This window comes from Ambystoma mexicanum, chromosome 5p (assembly GCF_040938575.1).
Source record: "Ambystoma mexicanum isolate Mex_15411 chromosome 5p, UKY_AmexF1_1, whole genome shotgun sequence".
Classification (NCBI taxonomy): domain Eukaryota; kingdom Metazoa; phylum Chordata; class Amphibia; order Caudata; family Ambystomatidae; genus Ambystoma; species Ambystoma mexicanum.
In genome coordinates this window covers 810,347,052-810,359,985 of record NC_090930.1, presented here as the reverse complement: position 1 = coordinate 810,359,985, position 12,934 = coordinate 810,347,052, and the positions used below count along the sequence as shown (strand labels likewise).

The following is a 12,934-nucleotide window of genomic DNA, read 5'->3' as shown; positions in this document are numbered from 1 at the left end:
ACCAGTATTGTTGGCTATTGAACTGTCGAGCCGGGGTTCAAAAAGGACACCCTGGGTATATAAAAGTGAGGGATTGATTTTTTTATTTTGATTCGTTTCTTACACACACCAAGCAATCAATTGCATTCGGGCACAGATGTTAACTATATGTTATATATTTAGCTGTGGGGTGTGGGTTCACCATAGATACTTAAGTTCATTTGAATAGGAATGTTTTTAATTCTTTTCTAAAGGTTGCCAGTGTAGTGCATGAGCGAATGCCCAAAGGCAGCTGATTCCACAACTTGGGGCCGAACACAGAGAACCTCCTGTCTCCTTTAGAGGTGTATTTTGTCCGGGGGACACATAGCAGGAGTTCATCTCCTGAACAAAGGTCTCTGGTAGGGTATGGTGGATTCTTGTGTTCAGGTATCTGGGTGTGAGTTTATGGTAGCATTTATAAACTAAACACGCCACCTTGAATTTAATACGGTCCTCCACCATCAGCTAGTGGAATGCTTTCCGAGATGCAGAAACGTGATCTCTTTTGCCCAGATGGGCAGTTAACCTTACCGCTGCATTCTGGGCCTTTTGTAGTCTTGACATTTGTTTCAAAGGAATCCCTGTCATAAGACTATTACAATAATCAAGATGAGCATTTACCAAGGCTCCCACCACCACTGGCTGATCTTGGGGAGTTAAAAAAGGAAGTACATTCCTAAGCAGGCGCAGGGCGTAGTAGACTGCTTTTTTTTTTGCCAACTTGTGCTTCGCTGGCCAAATTTTCTTGCCAGATGCAACCAAGATTTTTTACTTTCCTAGAGAATGGGATGTTTTCGCCTAAGATCTGTGGAGTTATGTGGGTTCCTTCCTCTCTATTTTTGTTCCCTGGTCTAAACAACCAAGTCCAGCAACCCCAGAAGCAGGCATCAAGTTATACTAAGCAAACCCAACAACCCCTGCTAGGGGCTATTTGGGTACAGTCCTGGCGCCTATGGCGCCAGGCTCATATGGAGAGTCAGTCCTGGAGCCAAAGGCGCCAGGCTCATAGATTAAAAAACTTACCTGATGCAGACCATGCTGCAAACTCACCTGATGCAGACCATGCTGCAAGGGCTCCAAGCCAAAGGAGGCTTGGAAGGGACTACTTTACCTAAGGGACTATTTTTTTACTTGGGTGGGGCGGAATACTTACCTGGGACTACTCTGGAGGCTATTTAAACCATGCCTGAAGAGCAGCACACACTTCGCGTTATTCTGTATCCAGCAGCGTAAAGCTCACTGTGCCTGCAAGTCTGCATCCAGTCTTCTGCCACGCCCGCCTCGAGTCCGGAGCTCCTAGAAAAAGGGGAGAGAAGGAGAAACGGTTAGAACAAGAGCAATACCTTTGATCCTTACCTGAATTCCCAATCCGTAGCGCCTTCGAGCTGGAAGAAAGAAGTTATTTTATGCGCGTCGCCTCGCCTGCAGCAGCGCCGCGCTGACCTCACCGGCCTTCTTAGCATCTTCACATTCCACCGCATCCTTCTGCATGCTACTGCCGCACTCCGGCACCTAAGGGGAAGACAAGAACAGCAAGGTGAGCCAAGGGAATACACAGAGGCAATATTAGTTACCCCCCATAGACTTACCTGATTTTACCACCGGGGGTACTATTCCTCTTCACGGGTCGGCGCAGTTTCCACTGCATCCTCGCCAAACCCCGGCCCCTAAGGGGAAACAAAAGGACAGCAAGGTGAAACAAAGGGACAAACAAGGGGAAACCTCCTCACCACAATAGACTTACCTGATTTTACCGCCGGAGGCATTATTCCCCGAGACTTCATACTTTCTCTCAGCGCTTGAATAAGGGAGAAAGCAACAGGTTACATATTGACATTATTTTATCAAACTGTGTTGGATAATACAAATCCTTACCTGAATATTACCGGTTGCCATGAGGAACTTTTCGCTAGGGTCAAGCTGCAACCTGCAAGGAATCGGACAACAGTGAAAGTCAGACGTTTGAACTTTTACAAACTACATATTTATGGCGTCTTGCTGGGAATCTCAGAGTCAATATTGTTCTGGAGCTCACCAATTCCTTCGAGCCAGTGAAGCAACTGGTTATCTAGGCCCCCCTGAGCTCAATGCAGGATGGAGAGCTCATCTTTCCAAACCATCAGGTGAGTCTATAAGAGGGGACATCAAAGGTGATCAGTGGGGAGAACAGCGGGAGTGGGGGGGGGGGGGTTAACGCTCAACTCCACGGGTGGTTAATTTCTTTTCTCCATTTTCAGAAGAATATTCCTACGGGCCAAGCAAAGGAAGCTGGGTGGGCCAGTCCAGTCCGTCATCTCTGCACTACGCGTCACATTGGTGGAGACTGCAGCTGCCCAGTTCAGATCGATGCCCCTGTGGGAGCAAGGTGAGCGTAACAATTACCTCCGTTTTGGCTGCATTAAGCTGTAACTGGTTGCAAGCCATCCATTTTTTGATATCCTGCATACACCGGTCTATCCTTTCGAATGCCTCCGGCAGATCATCTGTCTCCACATAGATCTGCGTGTCGTCAGCATAAGAGTGGAAGTGTAGACCGTGTTTCCTCAGGATGTCAAACAGTGGTCGAATATATAGATTAAAAATCAGAGGTGAAAGCGCTGAACCCTGGGGGACTCCACATCTCAGTTGTATTAACTCTGAGAGGAAGGCTCCCAGAGCCACCTGTTGAGTTCTGGCTTGTAGGAAAGAATCAAACCAATCCACCACAACTTTAGCTGCTCTGCCTATACTTCCAATCCGTTGGAGTATAATTTTGTGGTTGATTGTGTCGAATACTGCCGACAGATCGAGCATCAACAGTATTGTGTTGCTTCCTCTGTCCGTGGCTTCTAGTAGGTCATCCTGGACTGCCAGTAAGGCAGTCTCTGTGCCGTGATTAGAGCAAAATCCTGATTGATGTCCAAAATATCTGTCATGATCTCTGCTTCCAAAAGGTCAGGGTTTTCCCAACTCCCTTGGAAGCAGATCCATAACCCAGGTTCCGAGTGCCAACCAGTCCCAATTGGGACCTTTTGGACCCAGTCCTGGCGCCAGTGGCACCAGGCTCATAAATATGCCCAGTCCCAGCGCTGGAAGCGCCGGGCTCATAATGCTTGGGTGGACTTACCTGCAGCAGACCATGCTGCTTACTTGCCTGCCAGTTGAGCCTCTGATCCTCTTCTGTTTGGAACTACTTTTCCTGTTGGGTAGGGCAGGAGCCACTCCCTAGATTCAGAACACTGGAACTCTTCTGGAAAGCAGGAACTCTTTTCTTAGGCGTGGCTGTGGAAGGAGACAACTAAGCACTACAGGAGGCTATTTAAACCACACCCGATGGATGAATCTTGCTTTGCGTTATTCTGCATCCTCTGCAGCAGAACGCTCATCGTGTCTTCTGCATTTGATCCTGGGCCTAAGGAAAAAGGCTTACCATCCTGAATCCAGTCTTTAGCAACACCTATAAAGACAAGAAAGAACAGGTTAGCATTACGGTCTTCAGTGACAGCTCTTCACTTACCTGGTCCATCGGCTGTCACCAACGCCTCGCGCTGCATTCCGGCATCTGAAAGACAAAGGCTTACCTACTCTTCGTGCGCTCCGGAGGTCTTCACACTGCATTCCGGCATCTGAAAGACAAAAGCTTACCAACTCTTCGCACGCTCCGGAGGCCTTCGGCGCTGCATCCCGCATCTGAAAGACAAAACAAGGTGCGTTTAAAGACATTGGGGAACTTTAATACTCACGTGCCATTACTCCTTTCCACATCTAACCCAGTGGGTATTCCGGCACCCTGCAGCCGCTCCCAACTTTTACCTGCAAAATAAAAATCAGACCCCGTTACCCGCATCTGGGGGAAATCTTCCTCCTACATCCTCTATGAATCCAGTGCAGATCAACCTACCTGGGAATGTACCTCTGGCTCCGCCCGAACGATTTTCTGGTGACCCAAAGAGGTTTGCAGTATTTATCAATCAGTGCCGGTTGCATTTCTTATGCCGGCCAGCAGCCTTTCCAACTGATCAAGCTAAAGTAGCTTTCGTGCTTTCGTACCTTAGTGGCAATGCGGCAGACTGGTCGATCCCTCTAGTAAATCAAGATGATCCGGTCCTCCATGATTTTCAAGCTTTTCAGCTCAGTATGGAAAATCTGTTCGCAAGACATTCACAGGGGCAGGCCTTGGACAATGAGCTTCTTTCGTTGCGACAAGGTAATCAAGACCTTTTGGCTTATATTGCGTCTTTCAACAGACTGATAGTGGAAACTCAATGGCCTGAGGACAAAAGGATTACGCTGTTTTATAGAGGTCTACGTGGAGAGCTCAAGGATGTGTTAGCCCAAGTAGTGAATCCCCCACAAGATTGTTCGGACTATATAGACTTAGTCGTTCAAATAGATCACAGACTGCAGAACAGGAAGGCCGATCGTTCCAAGTTTGATGCTCGAGTATTTTCCAAACCGCCAACTCCTTCCAAAGGAGTAGACTCCAGGGAACCCATGCAAATAGGGAGTCTGAAAGGTCCTCTAACACAAAAGGAGCGGGAAAGGAGAAAACAGTTGCAATTATGCCTCTATTGCGGAAACTCAGGGCACTTTCTTCGAGACTGTCCGGTGAAACCTGCCAAGAAGGCAGTAGGAGCTGCAGTTACCAAAGTTACAAACTCTGAGCAGGGAAACGACCTCGCCCGACAAGAATAGAGGTCCTCTTGCCGAGCGTGAAAACCAGTTCCGTGACCTCGCATTTCGTGATACCTATGGTCCTCATTAGCCCTGATAATCCGGATCGATTACATGCAATTGAAGCTTACGTCGACAGCGGTGCCATCGGCAATTATGTGGATCATGCAATGGTTTTGAGGATGAATCTAACTCTTTGTCCCAAGGCTGTAAAGGATGTCATTACTACGGTGGATGGTACGGAGATAGCCTCCGGGCCAGTAACGCATACCACTCAAGAGGTGACGCTAGTAAGTCAAGATGGACACCATGAGAAGATCGTGTTCGGTGTGATCAAGGCCCCTCAGTTTCAGATTATTCTAGGAATACCTTGGTTAGAGAAACACAATCCTCTGATCGATTGGCGAGCAAGAACGGTCCAGTTTCCAGAATGTGTCTCTACTTGTCACCCTCCACCTGGTGTTGCACTGGCAGCAATTTCTTCAGAGACTCCCCAGTTACCTCCCGAATACCTAGAATACCAAGATGTTTTCCGGAAGGATCAGGCTAACTCTCTACCTCCTCATAGGTCTTATGACTGCCAGATAGACCTGATACCTGGATCTACTCCTCCTTGTAGTAGAATTTATGCCCTCACCGAGCCTGAGAACCTTCACCTTCGACAATACCTGGATCAATACCTGGCAAATGGGTTTATTCGTCCTTCCAAGTCCCCTGCTTCTTCAGCTTTGTTCTTCGTTCCAAAAAAGGAAGGAGACCTTAGAACCTGTATAGATTATCGCTCCCTGAACCAGATCACCGTTAAGAATAGATATCCGTTACCTTTGATCCCTGAACTCCTGGACCAAGTCAGAAAAGCATGCATATATACAAAGCTGGATCTTAGAGGAGCTTACCACTTGGTACGAGTAAAAGAGGGCGATGAATGGAAGACGGCCTTCCGCACCAAGTATGGGCTATTTGAATATCAGGTCATGCCCTTCGGACTTTGCAATGCCCCGGCCGCCTTTCAATATTTTATGAACGATGTCCTCAGAGAGCTCATAGATGTGTGTGTTGTTGTTTACATTGACGACATCCTTGTTTATTCTTCATCGGAATCTGAACATCGGAAACACGTGAAAATGGTCCTCGAAAGATTGCGTTAACACAAACTTTTCGCTAAGTTGGAAAAATGTGTTTTCAACGTGACTGAAGTTGAATTCTTGGGATTCATATTATCACCTGGCGGAGTGCGTATGGATTCAAAGAAGGTCGATGCAGTTCTCAAATGGCCATCACCATCCTCCGTAAAAGGTGTGCAAAGCATGTTAGGCTTCGCTAACTTTTACCGCAGGTTTATCCCCGAATTCTCTCGAATAGTCCAGCCCATCACTGCCTTGTTAAAGAAAAACAAACGTTTTGAATGGTCTACCGAGGCGGAACAAGCTTTCCAGGATTTGAAGACTAAATTTATCTCTGCACCAATCTTAAAACACCCTCGCCCCGAACTCCCCTACATCGTGGAAACTGATGCTTCAAGCCTTGCCATGGGGGCAGTTCTATCACAAAAGGACCCGCTAACCAATCAGTTGCATCCCGTGGCATTTTGGTCCCGCAAATTCTCGCCTCCTGAAATCAATTACACGATTACTGACAAGGAACTTCTGGCTATCAAGTCTGCCTTTAAGGCTTGGCGGCATTATCTGCTGGGGGCCCGACACACCGTTACTGTGATTACGGATCACCGAAACCTGCAATATTTGAAAACCGCAAAAGCCCAATCCTCTAGACAACTCCGTTGGGCATTATTCTTTGCCGAGTTTGACTTCATAATTACCTATCGACCTGGTACAAAGAACGGTAAAGCTGATGCCCTTTCTCGGATGGGAGTGGAAGAACACTTGATCAACCCTAAACCTGTACCAATCATTCCCGAACAAAGAATTCTGGGTGTAATCGCCACAGAATCCATAGAGGAAGTTAAGGATAAAACCAGGCAACTTGTAACTCCAGCAGACATACAGAATTGGCATCTGCAGGGAAAGGACTTTGCAGTAAAGGACAACTTATTGTATTTCCAAGAACGATTATACCTACCCAGCACAGATTTACAGAAAAAAGTAATCTCTTGTTATCACGATTCTTTCATGGAAGGACATCCCGGTATGGCCAAGACCTCAGAAAAGATCAAGCGCTACTTCTGGTGGCCGTCTTGGAAAAAAGATATCAGAGACTTTATAATGTCCTGTGGAGTATGCGCCCAAAACAAGAGTCGAAAGGAAAGACCAGCAGGCCTCTTACGCCCTATTGACATCCCACCTCGCCCTTGGCATACGCTTTCTATGGACTTCATCACCGATCTACCTCCATGCTCCGGATACAATACGATTCTAGTAATCGTGGACTTATTCTCCAAGATGGCGCATTTCATTCCGCTCAAAGGCTTGCCAACAGCAGCAACTCTGGCCCGAGAATTTCTCGAAAACATCGTCCGACTGCACGGTTTTCCTTCAGTTCTAATTTCGGATCGAGGTAGTCAATTTATTTCTCATTTTTGGCGAAGTTGCTGTCGGTCGGCTCAAATTGATGTGAGACTATCAACCAGTCACCACCCTCAGACCGACGGACAAACCGAGAGGACCAATCAAACTCTGGAACAGTATTTACGCTGCATGCTGCAACAAACTGAAAAAACTTGGAAAGACATCCTTTGGATAGCCGGATATGCCTACAATAACTCTGTCCATTCGGGAACTGGGAAAACCCTGTTTTTTCTTTTGTACGGCAGTCACCCTCGAACCTCGGAGTTGGATCCCCTCCAAGATCTTGAAACACCAGCAGTAGACTACCTGCATTCTACAATCACCCAAGCCTTTAAGGAAGCTGTTTCTCACCTTCAAAGGGCTAAAGAACAAAACAAGAAAGGAGCAGATCAACATCGGAAGGAAGCCCCTCAATATCAAGAAGGAGATCAAGTCTGGTTATCCACCAAATATCTACCTCTAAAAGGGCCACGCACATTCAACCCAAGATACCTTGGTCCCTATTCCATCACTACCATAGTAAACCCAGTAGCGGTCAAGTTGGACTTGCCCCCGCACATGAAGATACATCCGGTCTTCCACGTCTCTCTATTAAAACCCGTGCAACCTCAAACCCGACTAACTAAATCTCCAAAACCTATCCTAGTTGATGGAGAACTCGAGTTTGAAGTCAAAAGCATTCTGGACTCCAAGATCTCCAAATCTAAACTATTTTACCTAATTGACTGGAAAGGCTACGGCCCCCAAGAGAGATCCTGGGAACCTGCTGAATATGTCCACGCTCCTCGCCTAATCAAAAGATTTCACCGAACATTTCCTGACAAGCCAAAACCCCCGGAGAAGCCCGGTTTGGGAGGGGCCTTAAGGGGGGGTACTGTCATGATCTCTGCTTCCAAAAGGTCAGGGTTATCCCAACTCCCTTGGAAGCAGATCCATAACCCAGGTTCCGAGTGCCAACGAGTCCCAATTGGGACCTTTTGGACCCAGTCCTGGCGCCAGTGGCACCAGGCTCATAAATATGCCCAGTCCCAGCGCTGGAAGCGCCGGGCTCATAATGCTTGGGTGGACTTACCTGCAGCAGACCATGCTGCTTACTTGCCTGCCAGTTGAGCCTCTGATCCTCTTCTGTTTGGAACTACTTTTCCTGTTGGGTGGGGCAGGAGCCACTCCCTAGATTCAGAACACTGGAACTCTTCTGGAAAGCAGGAACTCTTTTCTTAGGCGTGGCTGTGGAAGGAGACACCTAAGCACTACAGGAGGCTATTTAAACCACACCCGATGGATGAATCTTGCTTTGCATTATTCTGCATCCTCTGCAGCAGAACGCTCATCGTGTCTTCTGCATCTGATCCTGGGCCTAAGGAAAAAGGCTTACCATCCTGAATCCAGTCTTTAGCAACACCTATAAAGACAAGAAAGAACAGGTTAGCATTACGGTCTTCAGTGACAGCTCTTCACTTACCTGGTCCATCGGCTGTCACCAACGCCTCGCGCTGCATTCCGGCATCTGAAAGACAAAGGCTTACCTACTCTTCGTGCGCTCCGGAGGTCTTCACACTGCATTCCGGCATCTGAAAGACAAAAGCTTACCAACTCTTCGCACGCTCCGGAGGCCTTCGGCGCTGCATTCCGCATCTGAAAGACAAAACAAGGTGCGTTTAAAGACATTGGGGAACTTTAATACTCACGTGCCATTACTCCTTTCCACATCTAACCCAGTGGGTATTCCGGCACCCTGCAGCCGCTCTGAACTTTTACCTGCAAAATAAAAAGACAGTTAGAGCGCATCGTGAAGCAGGCAACAAGCGCTTACTTACGTGCTTCCAGGCGCTTCTATTCATCACACGGGCTCCATCTTCAACTCACTTCAGCCCGTCATCCGCCATCACCGGAACCCTGCAAAACAAGAGACATCATTACTAAAGACTTTAAAGACATTAGAATTACTCGAAACTTACCGTTCGTGCAGTAAACGACGGACAGCAGTCCTCTGAAGTCAAGAGGCCTGCTCCCCTTATCCAGTGAAGAAACTGGTTACAGCACCCTGCCCCGAGGCAGATGGAGAGCACAGCGTTCACTTACCTAAGGTGAGAGCGTTAACCTTTGGGGTTCTACAGGAGAAGAGAAAGGGAAGAAGAGAGAGACATTCAATAACCCAGTTCCTTAATCCCATATTTTCTATCTGCAGACATCTTACCCTTCAAGTCAGACATACAGTGCACAGAGGTCCAGCCCAAAGAGCCAGCCGTGTGTTACACATCACCTTTGAAGATACGGTATACGCCCAGTCAAGACCGGCGCCTCTACGGGAATCAGGTGAGCGTTACAATATCTCTATTATCGACAAACTGCTGAAATTGGTTACAAACAATTTTTTCAAGAATTTTAGTGGCCAGCATAAATTAGCCACAGGCGGTAATTTTTTAGTATCATGGGGTCCAACCTGGGCTTTTTTAGTAGCGGTTTTACTACTGCTCGCTTAAGTGAGCAGGGGACATAGCCCTCTGATAGGGATTTATTTACAAAGGTTGTTAAAAAAGGGGTGAGATTGGCTGCTAAACTAACAGCGGTACATGCTGGTATAGGAAAGGACAAGTCCTTGGTGGGTTTTAACTTGAGTATTAAAGCTTCTATATCTTCCTTTTCAATAGGTTGGAAGCAAAAGTTCTCCTCGGTCTCCTGGATTTCTACTACTTCTCCCTCTTCTCCAGATTCTCCCCATTCTTCCACAGTTATTAATTCCGTAATGCTTTTCTGGATGTCAATGATTTTTTTCTAAAAAAAATCATTAAAACTTATTTGCCTGTTCCGTAGAGTCGGCGGTTGGTACTGCCATACATACTGGGTTCCTAAACCTTGCCACTACGTTAAACAGGGCTTTTGCCTGATTACCTGCTAACTTAATTTCTTCTTGGAGGAAGTTTTTTTTGGCCACAAAAAGGGCATTTTTATAATCTTTTATTCGGGCCCTCGCCTTCACTGCATCTTCAGCTAATTTAGAGGATCTCCAGAGTTTATTTGCCTGGCGAACTTTCCGCATGAGGCCCAGTGCTGGGGTGTACCAAGATTTAGATTTTTTAACTGTCTTAAGACTAAGTGGGGCGTATTTATCACAAATTACCCTTAATAGGTCTTACCCCTTACTAAAAAATTCTTCACATGTCATATTGGTATCCAGGCATGCCAATTGGTCTTCGATTTCCTTCCCTGGGATTTTATCTAGGTCGGACATCTTCCGGCACCAAATTGGTGCAGTCTCCCGTCCTTTTCCCCTCTGATGACTATTTCTCTGATAGTCGCTAGTTGTAAGTAGTGATCGGACCATAGGAGTGGAATAGTCTCCCCAAATTGAACAACACCCCCTCTTGCTGCAACAAGATCTAGGCAGTGACCCTTCTTGTGGGAGGGTTCCCTAGTAATAAGCTCCAGATCATGATTGCCTAAGAGTTGCATCAGCGCAGCATGATGTGGATGCAAATTATCATTTTCTAGCCAACTGTTCCAATCTCCTATACACAGTATATCTTTATATTTGCTCCCCCATAGTGTGAGGTGGGCATCTAATAGTTCTAGAAATTTCAGTAGGGGTCCAGGTGGTCTGTAGCCCAGCAGTACTTTCATAGTTTGGGTATGTGACACCGAAATTGAGAAAACCCAGTCTAGTTTCTCCAAGTGTGAAATAATCATAGCCAACTTATAAATCATAGCAATACCCCCTCCTCTCCTGTCTTCTCTATTAACAAACTGAATGGTGTATTTTTCTGGGACCAATTTATGGAACATGGTCTGTGAACCTCACGTAAAGCAAGTTTCTGTCAAGGCATAGCAGTTCCAAATCTAACTCTTGAATAAGCTCTCCCACCTCTACAGCGTGAGCCACTGCTGAGCATGCATTCAACGAAGCGATTTTAAGTGTGGTATTTCCCTCATGCCCTGTCCTTTGCCATACCCTTTCCAGTCCATGCTGGCGAATTTTATTCAGACATCTTAAGTGCAAGTGGCCCTGCCCAGTATTCCAGGCTTTCATCTGTGTACTTGAATAAGTTACCTTTGTTCTTTGGTGTTCCATCCTCTCTGACTTTACCTTCCCCACAATAATAATGAAGCCCTGTGGCACCGAAAACCGGTAGCGTATCCCGCCGCTCGCCGCACTCGCCCGCAAACAGGCCTAAACTAATGCAAGCCAGTTAAGGGCTGAGTCCCATCCAAATGACGCGAGCCACGTGCGACTTGTACTCGGGTTCTTGGGAAGCGTAGTCCGTTTTCAACTACACGGAGCTAACGCTCTCCCTCAAGTCACGAGTGCAGGCACGTAAGTGAACACAAAGCTTGTACCGTGTGACAAGCGCAGTATATTACTTTTACTGAGTTATCCCTCAATTAATTTTAAGCATTTACACATTCTCTAATATAAGGATAAAATACATAGTAAAAACTGCTTCATAAAAAACGAAGTGAAGTAAAAAGAATAGCACCTTCTAGCTCTCTGGGCTGAAAAGCCACTTCCCACAACTAGTCTAGCTAAGAAACTGCTTCACGCTGACGCGAGCCAGTTAAGGGCTCTGTCCCACCCAAATGACACGAGCCACGTGCGACTTGCACTCGGGCTTCTTGGGAAGCGTAGTCCGTTTTCAACTACACGGAGCTAACGCTCTCCCTCAAGTCACGAGTGCAGGCCCGTAAGTGAACACAAAGCTTGTACCGTGTGATAAGCGCAGTATATTACTTTGACTGCGTTATCCCTCAATTAATTTTAAGCATTTACACATTCAATAATATAAGGATGAAATACATAGTAAAAACAGCTTCATAAAAAAACGAAGTGAAGTAAAAAGAGTAGCACCTTCTAGCTCTCTGGGCTGAAAAGCCACTTCCCACAACTAGGAAGAACCAACACAGTGTTCCGGGAGGTCCTGGCAGGGGTAATAGACACATTTTTTTTTAAATAAATGATGGATCGGTGGGATCTGCTGTGACTCTATGGGTGAGTTTTAAATGTGTGACTGGGGGTGAATGCATATCGAGGGAATCTGGCGTAATAAAACAAATCAGCAGGGAAATGACAAATGCTGAAAGACAGATTCGGAAACTGCAGACTGAGAAACCCACGCGGCAACCCCCGGAGCAAGTTGAGATTAGGAAACACATGCAGCTGTTTAACGAACTAGCACATAGAGAGGTCAAATTTCTATCGGGGAAGGACACGGTGCGGCAATATGGGGAAGGACAGAAACTGGGGAAGCTTTTGGCCTGAGCTGCCAAAATGGACGGCTCCAGGGATCATGTGCTTTCCATAAAAGACACACAAGGCACAGAGAAATTTGCAGATTTGGAAATTGTTGGGGAATTCTGTCAATTCTACGGTCGACTATACTCACAGGTTCAGGTCTCTCAGAGTGAAGTGGAGGACTATCTGCAACAGATGGCCGTGTACGGATGAGGAACGGGAGTGGCTGGGTCACCCACTATTATTGGAGGAAGTACTGGGGGCCATTAAATCTCTCTCATCTGGGATATTTCCCGGACCGGATGGGTTCACAGCTGAGTTTTATAAGCAATATGCAGGGAAACTCTGCCCCTACCTACTGCATATGTTTCATCTAAGTTTGAGAGACAGCCAACTGCCGGAGTCCATGCGGGACGCAGTGGTTGTGGTGTTGCTGAAACCAGATAAAACTCTGAACAACTTATCCTCTTATTGACCCATTTCCCTCATTAATTTGGATAATAAAATC

General features: G+C 46.7%; 1 protein-coding gene across 5 annotated transcripts in view; it reads right to left on the bottom strand.

The window, feature by feature from the left end:
- Nucleotides 1-12,934, bottom strand: part of BBS9 (Bardet-Biedl syndrome 9) — a 3,505,410-nt gene that overhangs the window by 1,742,474 nt on the left and 1,750,002 nt on the right. The window lies entirely within an intron of this gene.